This window comes from Anopheles merus, chromosome 2L (genome assembly GCF_017562075.2).
Source record: "Anopheles merus strain MAF chromosome 2L, AmerM5.1, whole genome shotgun sequence".
In the NCBI taxonomy this organism is placed as follows: Eukaryota; Metazoa; Arthropoda; class Insecta; order Diptera; family Culicidae; genus Anopheles; species Anopheles merus.
In genome coordinates this window covers 33142861-33168105 of record NC_054083.1, presented here as the reverse complement: position 1 = coordinate 33168105, position 25245 = coordinate 33142861, and the positions used below count along the sequence as shown (strand labels likewise).

The window sequence follows — 25245 nt, the reverse complement described above, 5'->3', positions numbered from 1 at the left end:
GAAGAAGAAGAAGAAGACGAGAAGCAACAACAACACACACGCAAAGAAAAAAAAACAACGTCCCGCACGAGTAGGAAATGAAAAATGGCTTCTCGAGTGCAGTTGAGTGGAAAATGGGCAGTAGTGTGTAGTGCAAGGACGATAAAGTACGTTCTCTTGGCGCGGGAACGTAACGAGCAGCGGGATTGAAGAGGACCCGAGCCCGAAAGACTACACCGCCCGCTCAGCAGGCTGTGAAATTGTGTGTTTGGCACAGGAGGCAAGCACAGTCGCCCGGTCCGGGCGCTGTGGTTTTGAAGCGAATTGTAGAATTTGCTCATGGAGCGTCAAGCTTATGCCGCTGTGGGCACGGTACGACACGTGCCGACATCCAGTGCCGTCTGGCCGAACGCGTGTAAGGTTGGCACGGACAGTGACGGACGCACGGCACGGGTTGGCTTTGGCACGCCTGTGGCTAAGAACATATCGAGCCGGGGTAACATCCTTAGCGATACTGGGCACATTTCCCAGTTGTTGGGCCCGTTCGGGCCTGCGAGGTGGCGTTCGGCGTTATGTTATGTTGCACCTGTACACGAACTAATCAAACGCCGTTTGACGGCGGGAGTGCTTGCACGTTTCGGTTTATTATTTGTCGCCTGTCAACGGCATTGATGTTTTCCGTTTTTTGTCCTTCCATTTGTAAGGAAGGATAAACATTTTCCTACTGAATAGCTGCGCGCATGAATGTGCGGATCGACAACTGTGTTGTGGGAATGTTGCCAGTTGAAGCATTAGTTAAAGGTTGATTTTTTGTTAAATTTAATGTCAGCTTCTCGCAACTGTTGCATATATCGTTAAAATAGACAACAAGTAGTTAGTATTTGTATAAGAGAACGCAAACACATCATTTTACTCTCTTCCTTTGATTATATACTGCACATACAACGATAAGCTAACGCTGTATAACACTCCGCCTTTTAGTGGAAAGTCCCAACTAATGCGCCCCTTTCCATAAGATTTTTTTTTTCAAAAACTCTCACACACCAGCTAAGAACTTCCTGGAGTGGAAGAAGTCAAGCCAACCCCGGGAAATGGGTTTGTACAATCCTTTCGAAAACGTTGTACAACGCCGGAGCTGGTTTGGTCAACCGGAATCTTCCGAGTCACCTCATCCTTGTGCCGCCATTTTTTTTCTTTTTGCGTGTGTTTGTGACCTTGCGGAGATCGGTTGGCTCGCTTCATTACCTCACGTTTAGTGTCGGTTTTCAGCTAGGGCGATGATCCCAGCGAAAAGGGATGGCTTACTGTCTCGTCCCTTAAAAGGGAATATATGTGTGTGTGTGTGTTTGTATGTGTTTAGCTGGACAGCAGCCCGCGGACCCTTTACCTGGATACCAGAATCCTGGTGCTGGCCTCGTGTTTTCCCCCCTTCTCGGTTGTATGACATCGGTTGGGATAAATAAAAAGTGTCAGCATCATCCCTGTCCCTGTTCGGTGCGATCCAGCTTCCCGGGCTGGATGACAATCAATTTTCGTGGGATCAAGATCCTGATCCACATGTCATGTTGCTGGAATGCCGGCTTAAGATAGACAAAAATGCTTTTTTTTTAGTTTCTTCGTTGTATTGGTTCAAGTTCGATGGTTTTCGTTGTTTCATTGGACAATGACAGCGCAAAAAATACTATCAGTAGCTTGCAAGAAGTTTGTGTAATCGGTGATGTTGTGGATGTGTAAGATATCGGATGTGAAGGTATAAGGTTGTTGTGAGTTATAAGCGTTACCTTCTGTATGTGTAAGATATCGGGTGTGAAGGTATAAGCTATAAGCGTTACCCTCTGAAGAGAGTCGAACATGGAAACTTATGTAGAGGAATTAAGCCATGAATGAGTACCGCTGTCGTCGAGTTACGTGTTATGTCCGCCTTTTGTGCGTAGTATCGTCAAAGATCCCAATAGTGGGTTAGTTGGTGGAGTTCTCTTATATCAGGATTACATCTAAGTCGATTGACTGCCGCATCTAAGGATCATGTAGTTAAAGCAATGAGGCAATGCTTGTTTACAGCGTCTTTCTTAAAGTTTTCAACATAACTAATGACTATTTTTACGGTTCTGGAACAATACTGGCCGACTGCCGCCTCATCTTCCATATTCACTGCTGGGACAACTCTATAGAAAATGTGAAAAACGCTCTCATTGCAGGGGCTTCGCACGGTCGGTCTAGAAGAAACAAAGTTTCTTGTTAGGTCGGTCTAGAAGAAACAACAAGGTTATGTAGCTGCTTGTCTGCTGCTCGCCGTGTTGCAAGTCCCTTTTTTACTTTAAAGAAACATTTTAAGCTGTGCGTACCGCCATCAATGCTGCCGTTGCAGCGCGATGGGCAAATAAAAATCAATTATACGCGCATTATGAAAACGCTAGCACGCACCCGGAACAGCATTTAGCTTCCTCCTGCTGGTCCTAGCTTCCCTCCGTGCGGGAATTGCGCTGAAGCGGCAGCAAGAGGAAGCAAAAAAAAACTGTAAGCGGATATTCATTCACCAAACTGTGCGCTGTACAGTTGACATTCTCGAGCTACTAGAAGAAGAAGATGGTGAGCAAGCGGCTGCCAGTGTAAGTCGCCGCAATAAGGTTTGCGACCATTTTAACGTTTTCGCGACGAAAGAATGTAACGTTTCGCTCTTCGCAACGTCGCCCGAGGGTTGCTTGCCCCATCGGGAAGCGAGTGTTCGCGATAGAGATTGCACGTGCCGTGTCCTGGGAGCAAAACTTGCCAGAGTTCTGGCTCTGGTCTTTTACTATGCTCACGGCTGTGCTGTTATTTCATTAAAAATGTGGTTTTAGAACATGGAAACAAACATAATGCTTCAACAAAAGGCATTCAGGCGAAAGCGAGGAGAGAGCGGAGCATCGACGTAAAAGGGAGAGACTGAGGGAAAAGAATCCGTGGCACGTGAAGATTGTTTTTTGCTTTTCTAAGATTTTTTTTGAGAATCAAATGCTGTCAAAAAGGGCAGGTAGAAAGCAAGCAAGCTCACTTTTGCATTTTCCATTTTAATTTCTTTGAACTATTCAGGTGAGGAACAATTGTGTATTATGTACAAAACGAGCCGTTTTGTAACTGGAGAAAGAGAGCGAGAGCAGTTTTGGGGTTTCGGCGAATTCTCAAACAATGAAATAAAATCACTCAAGGGAGTTGGAGGAGCAGCGACCGGACTTACGGGGAATTTGTGATTAGCTTTGCGCTTAGAATCAGGCATTATCACGTTATATAGTGACCACGTTGGTGGATGTCCGCCGGATCGAGCAGAAACGAAAGCGATGGGTGGTGTAATTACTTTGTGCTTTGGGGCTTATCATTCATCAGACATTATTGTGCGCTACTCGTTGGGGGGGGGGGGGGGGGTGCAGGCAAGAAGAATGGCAGCAGGGACTTACATTCCTTCCGGGCAGTTAGGAGACAGCGTGTACAGCGGCCAGCTGGAATAACAAGTAACGAGCAAAGCTTTACTTGCTGGTAGCATTCCAAAGTTCTTGAGGATCTGCTGTGCTTTGTAATTGCTGGATTTGGCCTAGAAATGGGTGTGGCGGAAGCATTACAGTAGTTTGTAGGAAGAAGTAGCTGCTGACCACATGCTACATATTGATTCGTTGAAAAGCTCCACCATCCCTCGGCTCAGTCTCAAACTTTTATCGTGTGGTCATCACAGGGTTCCCGGTTCATCCCTTATAGCAGAGTACTCTCCGATAGTTTGATTCTTCAAAAGACAAAGACAAAGTCAGCTTGTCGCTAGGCGTGTTGACGAGTTAGGGCTGAGGGTGTGCCCGTATGTTGTAGTGCGTTTTGACCAGTTATAACTTGGTTATAACTGTGATACTATGAGCACTATTTCCGTCTGCTGACACCGTTTTCCTTTTCACCGTTCTCGTGTAGGGGAATGTTTGGATAGCATTGCTATCTTGAAACATAAACGCCTATGCCAGCGTGGATTACTTAGGAGGTTACACTCATCGCAACTTCTTTAACAACAGGGTGGGTTCGAAAGCTTTAGCAATGGGCCTCAAAACCTCAAACTCTCCAAAAATTGCTTCAAAACCAGCCGACTGGCTTACCATCCGAGCTGGGAATTCCCAGGTCCACGGCACAGGCCAAAAGTGAGCAGAATGAAGGGTTCGTATTATAGTGTAATTTTACTGATCAAAATCCTAACACATTCGCATGTTCCGTATTGGACGATGAAACGGCGGGAAGGTCGTAAATCGAAAATTGTGCTTTCTCGCTTTAAGCATGCACATTGTGATGCAGCCTGGCTGTTTGAGAGGAATGTAAATTAATTGCAGCAAAATTTTGTCAGCAAGATAATCTTGCTAACTGGGTTCCGAAACCACTGAATCCGAATCTACCCCGACTGCTCAGTGCGTGTACTGGGTGCGGGCACGCCAACGAGAACCTAACCAAACTTCCAGCGTCAGTTATTTGCGCAGTCTGTCAAACACACGCCCGCCAGTCGTTGGTCATATTTCTTTCTGCCTTTTCATTCTGCTCGTACCAGAATTTGCAATGCATCGACTCTGCCACACGCGGTGGTTACCTCCCAGTAACTTGCAAAACGTCCCCCCAAACCGGTTGACCGACCGTCTGACCGTGGTGAAGCAAATAGACGGTGGATGGTAAAGTAAAATTGTTTATGTACTCTGCTCTCGGTCCGAGGGGTGAGTTTACTTTGAACTTCTTCGAACACACTCCCCCCCCCACTGCCATGATGTGATGGTACGATGTGGGAAGGGAGCGACGGGACGGGTCAGGCGCTGTTTGATTGAATTACGTCGTAAAACGTCGACATCGTCGTCACTGGGAAAACGTGTGTGCAATCCGTCGGACAAATCACTCACGCGCGTACTTCGAAACAATCCGTGTTAGTAGTCGTGCAGTGTATCTTTCTCTCTCTTTTCAGCCTGCTCAGTTCAGTTTATACCCAAAGTGGGAGGAGTGCAAGAGACAGCAGCGGGAGCACCAGAGCACGTTAGCGAAAAGCTTCCTCATCGAAAAGCTTCCGAGCGCTCGCCGAGCGGGGAAACGATTCAGTTGAAATGCTTCATAATCCGAGTTAAATGAAAAAAGTTAGTTGCTGTGCAGGGAGGGGATGGGAGTGGGTCAGCGAAAAGAGAAGCGAAGCTGGAGCCGCATGCTGACGGCGTTTTGCGGATGTGTACGATGTCGTTTTTGCTGGAAGTTGTGACCATAAAGTGGACGGTCAATGGTGTGTCAGTGATTTCACTTAACCGCGCACGCCGGCTTGGAGTGTGGTGCCGGCGGTGTAAGGTTAAAGTTTGAGTTATATCTTTCAACATTGCTGCTGAGTACCGAGAGCTTAGCAGGGCTACCACACCATTGGAGTGTGCTTTAAATGGGCTGGCACTGAATATAAACGCCCGCCGTGTTGCAATCAGCGCTTCTCTTGTCAAGAATGTGTCATTGGCGGAGCACCAAATCGGTAATTTGTCTTGCCGTCCTACACGCTTTTAAAAGGTCACTTTTGTCAGGGTAGAATGAAAATTAATTTTCTCTAAAAATACAGATAAAATGTGCGTCGTCTATAATACGGTTCAATACGCAATCTTTTGTGTCGATGACGCGGGGCAAGCAAATTCAGCCGGACATTTGGATTGACAAAGTTTCATCATGATTGTGGACGCAAATGTTGTCCGTTACGGTTCAGGATGGTCGAGCAGTTCAATGGAATGTGTCATTTGGCGGGGTTCATTCGTCCCATCCGAAGAAGCTGACGGTCCCTCGCGAACGTCAACTTCGGGTGTCGTTTTACGCGATGAGCACAGCATGCTGCACACAGCTGCTTCCCGACCACCTGGTGGTGTATAGTTCATCGGTTTTATTCGCTCGATAATTGTTACTATTCAGCAAACTTGCTCTCCTGCAAGCGTGTCCGAGATGTTTTTTCCCCATCTTTTGCTTTCGTTCAAGGTGGAACCAGTTCTTTGGAAATGGCAGGGCAAGATTCTTTCCTTCAGTCTCAGTCGATTTTTTTGCCCCCCCAAAAGGCTGTGTGCGTGCCGATCGAAGGGGACAGATAACGCACAGCCACAAAGTGCGGACACATAAAAAAACAAACTGTTAGCTAATTTTGCGTCATCACGCTCCGCCGGACTTTGCTGGTTTGCGATGACGATGATCATCCTCCTGCTTTTGCACACCGTTGAACATCAACCGAGAGGCATAACACGGGATAAGATTAAACCGGCATCTGATTTCTGGCGCACTTAGACCTAAAAATAAGACGGTACAAGGCTCGTGGAATTTTCCGCTTAGGGTGAATTCTCCAAAAAGTCGCCCTTAAAAGAAAAAAAAGCCAGCCAAGCAAATGGGCTCCGTCTCGACCTGCCTGTTTTCCCTCGGGAGCGCGTGGTGGTGGAGGAAATGTCACCTATTCATCACCATGGCAAACATCCGCGGCCCGACATTGGCCCTGACCGTCAACCGGGAAGCTTTCTGGCATTTATTTCCAGCTGAAGGATGTTGCTGCGAACAGGGCGAACATTATTCAACATTGATTTTCCGGGAGGTCCCGGAAGGTTTGTCCATTTATGTTTTTTTTCTTTTTGGGATTGTAACAAACTCTGGCTGAGATGTCCGGTGTAGAGTTTTTGAGAAACAGGCCCTAAAAAAAACAAAAACAACAAGCACATACACGCCAGATAGATATGGTTATCCTGGACTGGTGTTGTGTGTGGTTGTGGCAAGTGTGGTAAAGTTTTTCTGACCTGTCAAGGTACCCGCATCGGTGGAAAAGCTTACCGGGTTTTATCGGGCTGTATATATGTGTGTGTGTATGTGAGCGCGTGTGTCTGGTCGTTATTTATTTAGCCTCCGTCAGGTCTTGCGGAACGAAAACCCAAAATCCGGCGATTGAAGGTTAGATTGGAGTTTGCAGTTTGGAGTCTCCCTCTCTCTTTCTCGCTGTGTGTGTATCTCTTTCCCTCTTCATTTTCTGGATAGTTAGTACGAAAGGTACAGTGAGTTTCAAAAATGGTAAACCATTGGAAAATATGTGTTCCGTAAGTAATGGAAAAAGCAGTACTTTGGTTATTTACTACTGTTGGGGGCCTTTCCGTTTTAAGTTCGTAGGCTGAAATTTCAGCCTATCAGCTGTTTGCATTGTATAGCAGTTTTCGAGCAGCTATCGTAGTGGGTACAATATACAGGTGGGCTTATCCCAAGGTGTATGAATTTAGAAGGCTGATTTTTATCGCTTCTGTTTCTGAATGAAGATTTTAAGAGTGTTTTGTGTATTCGTAAAGCCTCCAGAAAGCTTGTTTGAACAACAGTTTTCAACCATCCTGTCAAAAAGTGATATTCAAATTTGGTTATAAAAACATGCTATGAGACCACCTGGACTACATACACTTTGATTCTGGATTCCATCACCTGATATTTTTAATTCACCTTGGGATAAATGTAAACATCACCTTGTTTTGCCATTTTTCGAGCAGGTACTCGAATCTAATTCTAGCTTTGAGGCTAGAATAATCTAGACTGAAAATTGCAGGCTAGTTTTGTGTGTGATTTTGTACGGAGTGTTTACATGATTTCAGTCTCCAACTGTCAAACTCCATACAAAAAACTGACTAGAATCGTGAAGGGACCCCATTTACAGAATTTGACGTCAGCTACTAATAAATGCCATCTACGAATGTCAGTTACTAACAACTTTTTCTTCCTTATGTTTATGTTGTAATTGTCGGTCTAATATTTGTTAAGTGCTCTTGTTTCAAAATCCAACTCAATATTGGAATTATTTATCGTGTAATTTAAAATTAAACGGAAAAAACATTCTGACAGGTAGAACCCACCGAGATAATAAACAACTGTTTATAAACTATTCACAAAGATTAGAAAATGGTTTGTGTTTATGTGATCAATATTTTAACTGTCATGTGTTCTACAAATAGATATTTTAGCCGCCATAAAGTATGCAACCCGCAAAACAAAACCTCTGCACAACACGCATTTCTATGTTTTGTTTTCTATTGGCGGCTCATCACAAAACTGTGAGAAGAAAGATTTTCATTTTAAAGTTATGTATAAAGAATATATACTAAAATCCTATCAATTTTATCACTTACTGTACATACCCAGTTCGCGTTGCTGGTAGTAGGGCTTCCTTTTTTGCTTGCCCGGGTACGGTCTCCAAGTGAAAAGTGTAATTTTGCTTTCAACCCAGAGCGGAAGGAGTGCTCGCCTACGTAAAACGATGAAAAGGGACACGTTTGTTGAGGTTAGCGAAAAATTAGGATTTCTTTTGAAGTGTGTACCTTTGTTGCGGGTCAGAGAAAAATGAGTTTTGCCTCAGACTGGCGGTCAAAAGGGGGTGTGCGTCTGTGTATGCCGTGGTTGGTGATTCAACAGCAAAGTAAATAATAATATAAAAAAAACACACACACACGCATACAGGTCCATTGATATTGATCAATCGTAAGCCATGCATCACAAACAAGGTGAGCGCTTTAGAATGTTTTATGTGTAAATGAAAAATCGTATCACTTTATTGGTAAAAAACCCACAAACACACTCAACTAGAGTAAACATGTCTCGCGCAGCATGTTCAACAGTGAGCGTGTGTGTTCTTCCCCTATTTTCCACACTGGCCTAAGTTACTGCTGCTGTGGGCATTAGTTTAGGCGAAAGCATTCTACCCCACGGTCATTATCACCATCGCTGGCCGCCATAATCGGCAGAGAACAGTGACCGTGCATAAAACTGAAAGCCCGGTTTTGCGACGAAAGCATTACCGGAACCTTTTTCAATTATAGTCTACCATTTGTTTCTGTCTCTCTCTCTCGCTCTCGTGCTCCGCATTTTGCCTTTCGTGGTGTTCCGGGGAGAGCAAACAGGGCATCCAACGCGGGGTAGGCAGCGAGAAAAGCTAGTAGTAGTACCCCTTTTTCTGGCAGGCTGTAGATAAAGCTCTACATTTGCATTCTAGTCTCGTTCCGGGATTGGGAATTGGGATCTGCCACTCTGCCGGCATTCTCGGTTCTCATGCTTATGCATCCGGTGTTGGTGTGCTGGCCTGGATCAAGGATTTCAAGGCCATGGGCGTGTGGGCTGTTGGGGAGGAGGTAGGTACTGCTTAGATTAAGAGCCGGTAGGTACATTAGAGCGCTTCGACATTCGAGGCTCGCATTCCGAGGGCAGGACCATAAGGGGGGCAATTTTATAATTTCATACATTCGGCACGACATCGTAGAACGACTCGGCAGAGTAGAAAGCAGTTGCAGCTTCACACGCTTCACATGTGCCGATTTGTGTTGCATCGATCGATTCCCAACAGTGTCGATCAGAACACGCTTGGTGGTTCGTGGGAAAATTAAGCGAATATCTCATCTTTTTGGCAAGCAAACCAACACGGCATACGTGTCTTGGGCTTGGTTGGTGTGTTTGCCCCGACAGCTTCTCATCTCATCGTTGACCAGCACGTCACGTACTATCAATCAAACGAGACACAGGGCGGTACCCTTTTTGCGCGCAAGGGTAGCATTAGCTTCGCCCCGTTGTGACCCGGATGTCAATGACCGGGCTGAAGGAACCCAAATTTTCTCCCCGTCTGACGTTTGGTCGTTTTAATTGGATTGGATTAGGGGAGCCGAGCGGTCGAGGAGATTACTTCGCTCATGGTTTGGACTTGGATGTACATGCACGCTGGTTCTATCTAGGTTAAGTTCAAGATTAAGTTTCTCGAGTTTTTCGCAGTAAATGATGTTTGCTTGTCGGAGCGTTCCGTTTTCTCGGAAGTTAAAAAGGAAAAGTTTACATTAATCGTTAATTAAATGCAAATGATAAGCGGGTTGAGTTAGGTGGATGTTGCTAGCGCCGCCTACTTCATGAGAGTGTGTGATGCAATCTTACTTTTTTAAGCTTAATCATCGGAGAAATAATGGTTTTTGTAAAACAAATACTGCAAGAAGCAATCAAACAGACTGAACAAACATTGTGCTGTAATTGTATGGAAAAGAGCCACAAACAAGTGGAGAACGCTCTTTTGCATTTTACCGTTTCCGACGTACGAAGCGTATGAAATGTACCAGAGCAAGGTTAATAAATCTGCCCATACTGCCCGCAACGTAGCCCGCGCCGATGCGCTTCTTTAGAAAGTGTTTCTTGCGCACAGCAACTTTTTCCCTAGCAAAAGCAAATAGCAAAGGTCCATCCCTACAGGTGCTTTCATCGGATTTCAGGATCGAAATCAGCAGCAGCAGCAGCAAGCTCTTTAGACGTGGTTGAGTGTCGGCGTGGCTCATGATTTGTGATTTGCTAGCAGAACCTTTCCACACCATGTAGGTCTGTATGTGTGTGTGTGAAAGAGAGTTTTTCGCCTGGTAATACGGAAAAAGTTCGACGAGAAAGCAACAAACATGAAACAAAATCGAAAAAAAGAAGGTGTGCAAAAGTCGAAGGAATCGTACCGGGCGCGCGATAATTGAAAAGTTATTCCGTTCGGCAAGCAAACACTGGCAGGCTGAGAGGATTTGCGCTTGTGCAGTTTGTTTGTCGGTGTGCGAGGTTAATGGCAGAAGGGAGGGAACGGTAGGCAGAACAAGAAGCCCTTGCATTTAGACTTTTCAGGAGGAGAAAAATAATTGTGTTAATAAGTTTGTTTATTGTGTGTGTGTGTGTTGTTTTGCTGCTCGACTCGGGGGGCATTCAAGGACGTACGGGGAGAGCCGTTGAGTTTAGCAAAAGCATAAAACGTATTTAGCAACTGGTGTGCTGGAGCTGCGATGAAGATGTGCAACAATGTGTTTTGAAATGTGTTGAGAAGCTTGTTGGAAGTTAGTGGTTCAGTGGTAATGCTTTTTCGTTTGAAAGCAAACAAACAAACGTGTGAAAAGCGAGATGATCGTTTCCGAATGGTAGTGTGGAGTGGTTGTTGAGTGTGCTCAACAGGTTGAACGTTCTAATTAAAGTGCAAACATTTCGCAAAACCATGATTTAAACAAACTGCCAAAAGCGTATCATGCTGTTTAAGAATTAAAGCAACACCAATGATCCTTCCTGGAAGGATTCCGCAATGGAGTAGAGTCTACTTTGAGATGTTATATATGTAGTAAAAGTTTGCTATGTTCAAACTCATAACATGACAATAAGATGTAAAAGGGCAATAGAGTATTTTCTAAATATAGTTTTTGATGGAAAAAAACCCATAAATGTTGTAATACTTAGTCGAACGTTACTGCTACGGAACAGTCAAAGCAAGAGTCAAAAAATCAAATCAAGCAGAACAGTAAACAAAAAATCCCACAACCGGAAAAAAGATAATGTGATGATGATGATGATGATGATGATAATAAAGATTACATTTTCACTATGCGTCTAATGGTTCAGTTGTGGGAAATTGGTATCCTTTTTTTGGAGTAATTTGTTCAACATTTACAGGCCAAGTGTTGCAGTGTTGGTAGGAAGGTTTGTTCCTTTGCTACAATTGCAAGTCTCTAGCGCTGCACTTCGATTGTTTTACCTATCAATTAGATCTGCTAATGGTTACTCAATTTAGTTTAAACTATTAAATTATGATAAAATAGCACGTAAAACAACATATAAAGTCTCGGCACTAACAACCAATCAACTTCAAAGAACACGCGTTAACATGGGTCAACAAATAGTTGCAAAGTTCTATAAGTAGGTAACTGCATGACTATATGATGCAGTAAGCACTTACACCAATACAGTAACAAAAACATTGTAATAACATTCATGCTTAAACGTAAAGTGTAGTTGAGTCCACAGCTACCCCGAGCAGTGCCTCTGAGTGTGTCATCATAAATCTCTGCTCAGTGCGTTTGTACAATACATTGGACAATGGCGATTCAACGGACGTTACGCCAATCACTACGGTCGCAGCACTGTGAAACGCAATGTAGAAAGCAAGCACACTTTCTGCGTTTCTCCTTTGCGACACTGATCACCTCCCCCACCCCCCTTTCGGAGTGGATTTTGTATTGTGCCGTTTGTTAGCAGCAGCACCACGCAAGAAACCCGAGAAAAGTAAATCATAATCATTTGCATTGTGCGTGTGTGTGTGTGAATGTGTTTCCGACTGAAACCGGCAGCAATCGCAACCGGCTATTCGCACGAAAACTGCGCACAATTCTGTGCCTGTGCCCGACCGTAATGGGTGCGTGTGGGTTGCGTTTTGGGTTTTGTAGCGAAAGCACTGATTCATGCGAAAAAAAAACAGTGAATCGTTTGCGTGATGCGTATCGGCCTACGCGTACTGCGTATGGCGCGCAATTCAATTAGAACCGTCTGTGTGGGTTTTTGCTCGGTAGCGCGATCGCTAGGTCGCGGAAGGTTGCAAACCGTATGATAGAATGTCAATATTTTCGTTGCTTCGGTATCCTATCGCTGGCCTAGCGCGCCAACCCGTGCCAGTGGCGCAAATGACGCCGTAGCGGTTTTGCAATAAATAAAGATTGGCGTACACTTGTTTTTTTATTGTCGTGCTGGTGCTGTTGTGTAGTCTAGTGTGTATGTTTGAGAGAGAGAGAGAGAGAGAGAGAGAGAGAGAGAGAGAGAGAGAGAGAGAGAGAGAGAGAGAGAGAGAGAGAGAGAGAGAGGATGGGTAGAATTTTCGAACATTAAATTCCACTGCCCATTAATGGCAAACGCAAACAACGAATGGTCGGGCACACCGTTCACCGAAAGGCGCGGGTACGCGGTGGGACGTGATGTATAATTTGATTAAATGTTCATTTAAAGGCAGTGTTTGGGTTTACATTTACACTCAACCGGGAAATTGGAACATGTAATCGGACGGAGCGCAGCATACAAGGCTCCCAGTTTTAATTTGCATGTTTCGCTTGATAATTGTTACAATAAAGTTTAATGTTGTAAAATTGAAATGTGTTGTTTTGTGAATATCCTATCGTAGATGTAGAAAAATGCTTGCAATCATAACTTTTGAACCAAACAAACCTTTATATAACATAAGCTATACTACTGTGATCACACTGTGTATTACCTTTTATTGTTGTAAAGTAATTTTGTCTTCGAAACATATGTTTGTTGACAAATCCACGGAAAATATCGCCTATAAATAACCTTTAAATTGGTTCTACTGGGGTTCCACAGCAGATGAAATTCGACCCTGCAATTGATGCGTTCGGTCCTTGGGCAGTGTGTAGGATTGGATAAGAAACGGCATTAAACCGGGAAACTCAATACGGCTGCTACTCGGTACATCCGATCAGTCCGGCACCCGGGGAAGCAACGGTGGTGCAATTTATCGATCGCAATTAGTATGTGACAATGGCGCATACATACGAGCTTTTGGGTCGAACACTCAATCACAAACACTGCAAGGAGCTGTGTACCATTGAAATCGATGCACCCGTAATGAAAGGATTCCGGACAGTGTAGTCTTCCGATTTCCCTTGGGCTGAAAATTAACATCGTGCTAGCGGACAAAGGAGCGCGCAAACAGCACGTGGTTGCGGAAAGAGAGATTCCCGAAATCTCATCCGGATTATACAGCGAAAGGCTGTAACTTTATAGAATTTGATCCCAGCTACTTTATTTGCCCTGTGTATTCGGGGAAGCAGAACTTTGAGCCCCAATAATACCAGGTACAGTGGCCCGGGCGCAGTACCTTTCAATTGATTGGTGCAACTGATGGTAACGAGTGCATAAAAACGAGAAACACCAATAACCTAATTAAGCGTAAATGGAAAATTGTTTATTAACCTTGTGCGTGTACTGTAGAAATAAATAGGGCTGATGAAAGTATGTTTAAATTTTCCAATAGCAACCACTTGTCGAGCCACACCGTTCGTAGTTATTGGCAACGGTGGTCATTCTGGTGTGGTTGCTTGCTTTTGTCAACACAGCGTAATGCATTTTTAGTAAATTAAGCTTTGCAAATCAAGCTTTATTCAATTAAACACTCCCCGGCATAGATTAATGAAGCATTTTATTGGTTTAATGGTAGACCATGGTGTGAAGGCGGGTAAAAATGTTTGCTTGTATCTGTTCTTTACTATCATACGGTTCGAAGAGAAAAAGTAGTAGTAGAGAAAAAGTAGTAGTAGTAATAGAAAAAATAGAGTGTTTTATATTAATTTTTCCATTTAATAATGAATTTTGTTATTGATTTTATGATTATGGAATGATTTTGTAATGAGGATATATGAAATTCAATGCAACGTTCATTAGCACTTTCCTGAAAATATGTTTGTCGCGCATGCACTCTGCAGTTGCGCAAGTCAAATTCTCAAGTCAATTTCAAGTCAATAAAAAAAATTCTATTGACACCAACGGTCCATCATTACGGTTAGGCTGATGATACTTAACAACTCTAGGGTTATGTTATTTCATGCTTAATCTATTAAGCACACTAACAACCCACAAGTGATAAAATTTTATATAATTTGCGCTCTAATTTTAACCCATTTGAATTGCTTCAAACTGGTTCAAATGGCTCAAAATAATGTATTCTAATGAATTGGAAGAAAGAAGGTACAAAAAATCCTAAATATCGGCACTACAGAGCGTTTACAGATTAATCCCATGTTTGCTAGTGCCCCCCTTGATTAACCGTCACAGCTCTGTGGGGATACAAAGTTGCACCTAAATCCGGTCGAGTATCGTCTGCTGTATGTCGTAACCGATTGACGAGAAACTCGGCGTGTGTGCTAGCCTCGATAACTCGTTAGTGCTCTTCGGAGAAAATAGAGTCACTGCTAGTTGTGTGCTAACACAACGAGACATGACAGCTGTCGCGCGAAGCTCAGAACGAGAGTGCAGACAGGAAAACAAAAACAAAAATTGTAAAAAGCCTTCCACGGACATCATTTGTATTAGCCTTGTGCAACGCCGAAACAGAACACAATAATCAATTTCGGCTTTAGCTGCCAGCCAGATCTGATACGATGCCGGCTGTCTGGGAGGCTGTTGTGTGCTAATCTTGGGATATGACATGGTGTTCGCTGCCGTCGTTTTTTGTTTCCTTTACTGTCGTAGAAACACGCCGGAATCCGTCCCGAGCCTGTGCTCGTTTGCGTTCGATTTTGCTAGTGAAGGGAACGACTGTAGCAGTAACAGACAGTGGGTATTATGATGTAAGATGGGCGAGGAAATACTAACCAAATAAGCGAAAGACCCTTAAGTTAACCCTCTTTTTCCTACGTACAGACAACGCTTGTTTGCATGCGGAAAAGAGATTTTCAATCTGTTGTTCGTTTGCAGACAAACGAAGGGAAGGATGGGAGTAGATAAGTGTGTAGCGGGAAAAGACCACTGTACTTAATAGTGGCTGCTGAAGCGGTGTGATAGACTGCACGGAGGGAGCAGCGAGAGCACACGCCTTCGCGGAGCGTGAATACCCATGTGGGTGAAAGGAAGCAAATTGAAATCAAGGCAACAAGAGAGCCCTCTAGCAGCGTTACAGGGCTATCTGCTGAACAAGATCGATCCGACAGAAGCTGATCACAGGCAGGCAAAAGAGGTTCGCCATTTTACTACAAGTACAAGTGTGCCCGGCGGAGCGGGATTCGTGCCCAAGCGCAAAAGACAGCGCGTGTCGTCGTCTCGAGTGCGCGATGACCTCCTTAACCCCTTTTTCTTAGCCTCAAAGTGTGTCTTTGTCTTTCGATCCACCAAGGGTTTGGCGAGCATGAAGCGCCAGCGTGTGTCGTTTCGGGTGTCACAAAACCCGCAACGACACATCCGAGCTCTCCCTAGCTGTATGCGGGGCTGTATGCTAATGATGGCAAAAATGTAATCCTGCACGTATCGAAATTCAATATGCATGTCGTGTGACGACGACGACGACGACATCCTTACACTGCCCGAGAGGCAAACTCTGGTGGAAATTGCGAGATTCCACGTTGTTTGGTACTACGGATGTGCGCTGTTGCAGTGAGCATCTTGTGGCGGGGGAAAATATTGAAACGGTCTTCTTAAAGTAGCAAAAAAAAAACGGTGAATTTGAGTAATTTTTAATAGATCACTGATCCAATATGATCACAATTTAATCGTACAAATGGTAATGCTCTCTAGAGAGGTTGGATTATTTGGAAAGGGAATTATAAGTATTATTGATATAATATCTCCAAGTATAGATGATGAAAAATAACTAATTTCAGATATTTAATAACTGATTTTATACGTCGCTTGGTACGTGTTCGAGTGGAACGCTTTTTTAAAAAGTCATTTTACCATCAAACTTGTTCGCATGCTACCAAAGAGCCTGCAAACGCAATAAATCACTAATCATCGTTATTGAAGTCGAAAGTTTACACACTCACAAACATGCCCTCCACAGAGAAAGCTCGTAGTTGAAGGTGTTAGCATAAGCTCGTATGCATATGTCTTCACCATTGAAGCAACGAGAGCCGCCCAGTACTAACAGTGCTCTAGGACCAATATGGACGCTGCTCGTAATTGCAAAACTCTGCCGTTTGCATTCGGCCTCGTTATTGACTGTGGAGCTTAAAATGCAGCAATCGCCCGCCGCCTCGAGTGTCGAAAACTTTGCCAATTTTTCATCCATGCACACACGAGATGCATGTGTGCGTGTGTGCTATTCTCTGACAGTGCTCAGACACTGGAGAAGTTTCTCATTAGCGAACACGGTGCCTCGTGCAAAAGGTTACCATCGGTGACGGCTTCCACTGTGGCTCGCAAAACCACTACATGCATGTAAGGGAGAGGGTTTTCTGTGCCACTGCACTTCTGTGTAACACTATTGAACGCTATTGAAGAGGAATAAATCAAGCTCAGTGGTGAGAATACAGCCACGTTTCATATAATTGATGCATGCCCTCGCCTGTGGAACTGTTTAATGGGGGGTATTCAAATTCATTACTCTGGCTGCTGTCACGCAAAAGCTAGCTGATTAAGTTTGGCACTTCCCGCTACGAACGGCGTAAAAAAGCAAGGACCAAAATGGAACCATGCGTTTCCATAAAGCACCGTGCGCCTCCATCGAAAGCTCATCAACGCCAACCACCAAGCCTCAGCCGGTCAACGACGGGCAATGGGGCGCGGGCAACGGGGCTAAATAATTACTCTCAGCGAAAAGACAAACAAAACGCAAGCACATCATCATCATCATCGTCGTCGTCGTCGTCGTCGTCGTCATCATAAAACAACACAGCAAGCGGAGGGTTGCTGACCCATATCAAGGTCAGTGGCGGCGAACGTCTACGACTGCAGTATCTAGTCGCCTTCAGCTTTGTATTCGCTTCCTGTGAGTGGGAACACGTGTGAGTGTTAGTATGCTCAATTCCAAGAAAAGATGCTTTCTTACGGCATGCTGTAGGGAGCAGTGGCAGCAAAAAAAAAACCCCTTACGAAGGTTTGTCATTCGAGTGTCTTTGGCTTGAGTGAGGTGGAAAAGTAAATATGATTGATGTGTGTGCTTGTTCCTGCATGAGGGAAAAATCGAAAAGATTGTAAAGCTAAGTGCATTGTGCATGGGGCAAGTAATTTATTGCTTTTTTGTTTTTTTGATTGTTTTTTATTTTCATTTTTATTTTTTTATTTTTATTTTTATTTTTCATTTCATTTTTATTTTTCATTTTTGCAATTACTTTTGCATTAAAACATAATTTGCTTTAATGATTTGTATTTTATTTTTATTTGATTTTTATATAAAAAACCAAAAATTGGTTACGTTTTTGTAAAATCCTGGCATAAGTGAAGAAAAAACATTTTAATTTTTCGATCGATCTGACACGATTACAACAGAATAAGCTCACGTAACAAGATTCTCTGGCAATAACATTTGCTACAAGGCGATGCCGGAATGCGGATCGAAGTAATGTCATCAAGCTGAGCCGAACACAATATCGGTTCGTTTTAGCTGCTAGGAGGCACTAGCATCGCGCGGGCAGCATTCTATGCCGGCATGCTAGATTGTGGCATTTCCCCACCGATAAGGCATCGTGTACGGGGTTTATCGCTACAGCCCAACACAAGCAGCGGAAGCGATGCCCGCAGTAAATAATCAACCAATTTATCTGTGCTACAATGAATGCAATCCACAAGCCCAGGCACACACATACAGTCACACACACACGCACGAACCACCGGCGTCTGATTCGATTGACACGAAATCAATTTATTCCCATCAAATTACAGCACCACTGCACACTGGGGAAAAGGGACATGACAGGGAACGCGAGAATGTGCGATTGTGTGCGAGTGTGTGTGTGTAGGCTTTTTTGTTCATCTGCTATCAGTTCTGCTTCCCATTGCACGCACATCGAGCAATGTGTGGTCGGTGAAATATGTTTCCAGCTCGTTATTTGCTAGCGCGCAAGCAAAAGGCAGACAACGGACCCGAACCCGAACAGAGAACGCTCATATACTCCCGTATATATGGGGTCGGGATGGAGTTTGTTTCTTCACCGAGTGGTTGCTTGTGATATATTTTTTTTATCTTCTCTTCTTTCGGTTAATGTATGTCATGCTGGTTGGAAAGGAACGCGCACCCGAGCGTTCGTTCGGTCGGGCGGATGGGATGGGCATTTTGGGTAAAAGTTTAACCACGATCTGGTGCCTCTCGGGTCGCGAGTTCTTCTGTTTCGAATTTTTGGGAAATTTTTCACCTTCACGGATCACCAGAGAGAGAGAGAGAGAGAGAGAGAGAGAGAGAGAGAGAGAGAGAGAGAGAGAGAGAGAGAGAGAGAGAGAGAGAGAGAGAGAAAGGGAAATAGATACCAAAGAAAAACAAGGAAGAGAGAGGAGGAAAGTATCGTCGCAAATGTTTTAAATTGCAAAGCAAGCAGCAAGGAGCGGCAAGCGCTACGGTACGCTTGCGAACGGCACATGCAAACGGGAACGGATGGAACGCAATAATCATAAAAGAAAAACAAACGTTCGCTTCTCCTCTCCGGCAGCATTTTCACGTTACTAATGCCGGCCTGAATACTGCGGATCGTTCGCGCGATAGCAGCAACGGTACTACATCAAAGGTGCGTAAGTTTGCAAACATTGCCATTGCGGTATGGAGCGCCACAAAGAGACGCTATTGAGCCACTTAGGGGCTGTTACTCGGTGGCATGAAGCACTGGGAGATACAAGCGGTCGTTAGGCACCAGTACCGGACCAGCTGACCGGGTGGGAAATTGTTGAGCTCTTGAGCTTTGTCGGGGATAGGCAAGTGGCTGCAACAGTCTTGTCGTGTCGTGGGTGAAAGTATATCCTGTAAACGTCAGAGTGTTTGGTTGGTGTTTTGGGGTTTTCCGGTCGAATTAACATTTGCCTGTGCTCTGTCATATGTATTTAATGTTCTTTTTTGGTCTCTTTTTCTGTCAGCTTGTTCTCAATTTCTTTCCGAAAAGCTCCGTGTTTGGCTAAAAGAGCTCATTTGGAGATAAAATAATTTTAGTAAACGGTGCTTTTTACGAATTGGTATCACGTTTTTCAATGAAAATGGAGAAAATCGCGATCGCCTTAACCTTCACTGGAATGTGAAGCGAATGAAATTATATTGTTTATGTATTTTTAAACCAATTTCAATTGTTTAATCTTTGCAATTCAAGATACTTAACGATGACACTCCAGCACATACTTGAAACTCGATAGCATGATTTTTTATTATATTAATTATAATTTTAGATATTTGGTTAAATATATCGCAACTATTCAGTTAACATAGGTTGTGTTTGAATGAAATTTCAGCTAAATGTAAATGGAATCCACCGAGTACAAGCAGAGAAAACCATCAAACATACCGAAGCGAATAAAGTAGACACTAAGCTGTACCTGTACCTGCTAACGAGACACTTATTCTCTTTTCGTTGCCCAACCGGAGGCAGGATGAGAAATAATAAAAGGCATGCTCCTGGGAATAAGACTTTTCGCTTCCCCCAGTGGCTAAGCATAAACCATTTGCTCGCATTGATTTTCCCCAATTTGACCGTACCTTTTCTCGGGGTTTCGACCAAAAACTTTTACGCACCTTTCGCATTCCTGCCTTTCCATTCTTTTCTCATTGCTGGACGGTTCTTTTCTACGCCATCGTGTGCCTCGCAAACTGGAGATGGAGACGCCTGGTGGCTGTTATGGCGCGGAAGGAGACGCCCGGTCGTTTTTTCACTTTTTGCGACGAAGAAAAGGGAAGAAACGGTGTCTATTTTTAGCCCTAGGTTCAAAGGTACCCCAATTTTCGGGTGGTTCGGGTGCCTTTTTCTCGCTCTCTCTCTCTCTTTTGCTCTGCCTGCTCTCCCAGTTTTCCGTCAGTGGGATGGCAAAAACGGTACCGGCCACGATGGGTTTTGACGTTGCCTGCACGGTCGTCTCCTATCGATGCGTTTTCGCTCCGTTTGTGGCTGGACTGCTCGGGCTTTCGGGCGCCCGGCTGAAGGTTAGGGTTATTGGGCTAGCGAAGGTCATGCTTGTAAGGAACCAACGGTATCTAACGTAACCGAGGCCATATTTTCTTAGCAATTCTGTTAGGGTTCCAGTTGCTATTTCTCTCTTTACTTGCGTCTCTTTCTCTCGCTCACTCTCGCTCTATTTTTCGTACTCTAGAGTAGTTTGCTAGCAGAGAGCCGAACGATGTTGCGACGATATCGTCTTGGATGTGTTTTTACCCCCCACTAGATGAAGGCTTGTTGCCGAAATGAAATGTCTTTTCTGGCAAACCTGAGGACCTGGCTCGCAAAGGGGAAATGAGGGGCGAAAAGCTTTAGCCAAATGATCAAACGTGTTCTATTCATAGCGTTTTGTTATCCGGCTCACGGGGAAGAGTTGTTAGTCAGCGTTAGGAGCGTCTTAAAATATTAGTTCAAATGAGGCAGACGAAGCAGAACGGCACTCTCGCACGTTTGTGGTTAGGACGATAACAAACCGGCGCGCTGGTTGATGTGACGTGTTTCGTTGATCAAATAAATTTTGTCTAAAGAAGGTCCGAACAAAGAGCTGAAACCACCAAAAATAAGCGAAACAAAAGTCTTTGGCCACAGCTGAGCGATGGTAATGATGTGTTGAAAAAGCATCGCTTTTGTGATGTATGTTGCTAAGCGGCTTAAATCTAATAAGTGCACATATTTAACACAAGTTTTAGCGAAATCAGTAGAAAAAAAAATAGCATTTAACTAGTAAACCTTTTTGTGGAATACATCCAGCGGAAAATGGAATGACCTAGCCCGTACAGAACCGCATCCATAAAGGTACAGCGAATCAATTACGGATCAAGCTTCCGGCACACACTGCTATCATTTTTCAGTTAATAAGGTTCGCTTCGATTGTGGGAAAATTGGTGTAATTTCATGGCAAAACGCTACTGCATTAAGCCCAGTTTACCTTCCCCCTGGTAGGTACGGATTGCACGAATTCCGTAATTCCATTTCTAGCTTAACTCGGCACCACAATAGCCCCTTGATGCAACTCTCTACCCAAACAGCACCGGAGAAATGGCAGACAAGCACAGAGCGTATCGACAATACTATTTGTTTGGTTGTATGTGCTTGTTTCGTGTTTTTGTTGTAGTTATATTACGTTTCTGGATGCTGCCCAGATATTGTGGAAAATTATTTTCCCCAAAATCGAACCCAAGGCAAAGGGGAAAAGGCTAGTCGGTGCATTCACGTACATTCTCTTATTGCCAGGCGAAGCATAGCACACAGCAAGGCACACGTACAGCGAACCTCATGTATGCTTTGGCAAGGCTCGGTTTTTACCGAAAATGCACATACTCTTCTGGAGTCTATGCGGCTAGGTATGTTGGTTACCATTTTTACCGAAACACGAGCCAGAAGAATGCATACCACATTGAAAAAGGTATCCAAAGAGAATGTGTGCTACCTTGGAAGGGATGGTAGAGGCGGATCGAAAGCTTCCCGCTAGTTCCGTTCAGCTGGAATGGTATTATAAAATGCTACATTAAATTGGAAACCATTTCGGGAGGGTGGAATTGAGTGTGTGTGTGTGTGTGTGTGTGTGTGTGTGTGTGTGTGTGTGTGTGTGTTTCAAGCATTTTGGCAGCAATTGGACAAGGCAAGTGTGTTGCATGTTTATTGATAAAATGAAAACACAGTATACAATGAAATTGTGGAATACAAGCATAATAGTAACTACGTTCAGGTTTTGATTAAGCACAAAAAGGCTCATTCAAAGAAGACAAACCCAATTGCTGTTCATTTTCGAATGCTGTATCAAGCTTGTGGAACATTTGCTCTCTACGATCTTTTGCAGTCTATAAACATGAAATGAAATGGGGAACTTTTCTAACGTATTTTAAGACGTTTTTGCTGTATCATAGTCACTGTGGAAGCTTGATCTCTAATCAATATTATATTTTCTTGTTTGTTTTATTATAGAAAATATATATTGCTTGGTGATGGGTTTGTGAAAGTTATGTAACGTTAAGGGTCTATTAATTGAACAGCTCCTTTAAAAGTGTGCTCCTTGGCAGTCCTTTGCTCAACAAAATGAGGCACAATATGACAATAACAACAAAAATGTATTTAAAAAATATATCAAAAAGATGATTAAGTTTAATACTGCTGAGAAAGTGAAAATGAAAACACTTCTTTTCATTATCAACTACTCTTGCAGCTTCATTTTCATAACATTCTGTACACGCCTTAAAGAGAGCCATGAGCAATTCATCAGCCAAGGGGCCCTTGGCTCCAAACGTAATTCCGGCTGCAATGTTTTCACACCAAACTGTTCAAACCCTGCAGAAAAAAGCCCAAACGAAGCATCTACCGTCTGAACAAGGGGAGAAAAAACAAGCCTGTCCCTGTGAAAGCCTTTTGTGCAGCAGCATTACATAATGTGCGCCCGGACCCAAAAGCGGCTGTGTTTCACCTCCTTCCGGTTTCGCTTGCGCTTGCTTGCTTGCTCGCTTGTTGTTATATTCGATGACTATGCCTTTACGTTTCTTCTATTTATCTCTCACTCATTCACACACACTCTCTGTGTCTCTGATGTTGTTGCTGACGCGGTTTGTTATCCGGTTAATCATTTGTTCCATGACGCTGCACGGTACGGTACAAGGTGACACTTACCTTTTCCTTCCTTTGCTGCTGCTGCTGCTGCTTCCGCTCTCTGTCCTTATAACAGCAAACGAAGCCAACCCACTGCTTTCAATGTTGCCGTAGCAATCGGGCGACTGAACTTTAGTGCGTAGTGAATAAAAAAAAAACACAACTCGACTCACTTCCAGCGAAAGCTCATTATGCTTCACCGTATCGCTTCGCCGGTGTCCTTGCAAAAGTTGTGCTGTTGTTATTGTCGTTGTTGCTGCTGCTGCTGCTTCGGAGACTAGTTGTTGTGGTTTTACCGTCGAAACTATGCCGCACCTTGCGTGGCATTGCCTCACACCCTACCCTAGCCACACACCACACAAACACGCACTCGGCGGAAGACACTTTAGCGCACCGCAAGCGTAAATTGTGCGATTTTCCCACCTTTTGCAACACTGATGCTCGTGTGTGTGTGTGTTTTTGTATCACGGCAATTCACTCACTCACGATGGGCACACGTACAAAAAAAGAAAAAAAAACCTTCGACACTTTCGCCCTCAAGGCAAACACGCACCAAAAGAAAAGAAAAGGAAAGGGATGATACGGTGGATAGAAGGGGTGGGAGAGATTACGTTGGGGTATTGGTCACGCTTTCACAACCGACTAGTGGGGCACCTGGGATTTTTTTTATTATTTACTGCACTCAATTGCTGAACTAAACGTTGTTGCCTTTTGTTTGAGGGGTGTATTTGTGTGTGTGTTTCTGTAGCAAGAAAAAAAAAAGAGGAGTTGTTCACCGTTTGCGGGCTTTTTGTTTTCTGAGACAGAACTCCCTTGTTGTTGCCCCCTGTTTGCTAAAACACTTTAAAGATACACGCTGCGCGCAACAAAACACTGGGCGATGACGACACGGGAGCGGCTGGCTGTTGTGATGGTGTTGTGCGAGATACAAAAAAATCGGTGCACTAAAAACTGCAAAATGGTTGAGAAGAAACATATTAATATTTTAAAGCTAAAGCTTTCACTTTATACTGGTGCCGATGGAGCTGTTATTCACACTCGTGTTCATCGCGTAAGACACACACACACATATGTGGAAACTGTAAAAATTGTTCCTTCTATCGTGCCGTGATTTACTTGCAGCATATAGCATTCTTCTCCTTTTACATTATTTTGTGTTCTTTGTATCCGCTTATTTCAGTCTCAAAATTCCATTGAGTTTCCGTACCACGGCCACACGAACGATGATGATGCACGTTGTTCGCATGTAACTCCGATGGAAGCGATACTTTCCCGGTAGCCTTCCTGGCACCTGCCGGGGTTCTGAATGGATTGTTATCGATTTGTTTTGCCCGTCCTTTGCCAGTAAGCGTCCTTTGCCGTCGTTCGCACTCAGCCGGAAGCGAAAGACCCTTTTTTTATGACGCTGACGGGAAGCGTTGTCAGGTGGACAAACAAACGCAGTCAAGCGGCCAAGAGGCTATTGCCATGGAAGCTGCCGAAGCGTGTGATGTAGCACGAGAGAAGCAAAACCAAACAAAAAACCAAAATCAATAACCATTCTTCATTGAGGAGACTGGCGACCCTAAAGTTGCTGTTAAAAATAGGGTATCGAATGTGTTGCTCCCAGCACGAAACGAATCGAATCGAATTCTAGCGAAATGGAACCGAAATTGTCCCCTTCGAATAGACTATTTTTGTGCGATCGCTGCCCGCACTGATGCAGCAAAGTTGTTGGCCGCCTGGCGTGTGTTGCACACACTGGCATACGCACACATAAACACACACTGCTGCAGCCAGCTCGCGATGCACTTTGCATCCGATCAGTTTGAAGGACGCGAGCGCTTGCACGTGCTGCCCCGGGCAAACAGTCAGCACAGCACGCAGTAGCAGAAGCTGAAGCGCCCCCGGGAAGCGCCACGCTGCTACCAGCGAAGGTCCAGGAACCAGCCAGAAGGTCACTGTCACTCTGGCAAGATGCTAAGCTGCTCGAGCAGCAGTAGCAGCAGCGACTTGCGGGATCGATTGGTGGACCGAAGGACGGTACATCGGTTGGAAGTTGTTGGGAGTATATTTTTGATTAGCTTTTGGACACAACAATGCAAACACCAAGAAATATTATAATTATGATATTACAAGGTCTAAAAACAAATTTCACTTCACTTCACAAAATAGTATTTCACTGTGTTTTATAAACAAAACAATCGAGAAGATGTCTACAAAGCGTATCACTTCCGTCACTCCTTCAATGCTTAATATTCACATTCTCACAAAC

At 44.1% G+C, this 25245-nt stretch overlaps 1 protein-coding gene across 6 annotated transcripts in view; it reads right to left on the bottom strand.

The window, feature by feature from the left end:
• LOC121593184 overlaps positions 1 to 25245 on the bottom strand; it is a 51988-nt gene that overhangs the window by 26353 nt on the left and 390 nt on the right. For 5 of the 6 annotated variants that reach the window (XM_041915334.1, XM_041915341.1, XM_041915338.1 and 2 more), the window contains exon 2: positions 23013 to 23942. The gene's annotated coding sequence lies outside the window, so the exon portion shown is untranslated. Of the gene's footprint in view, positions 1 to 8126; positions 8234 to 23012; positions 23943 to 25245 lie in introns of all 6 variants that reach the window. The other variant, XM_041915339.1, reaches the window with a different exon arrangement.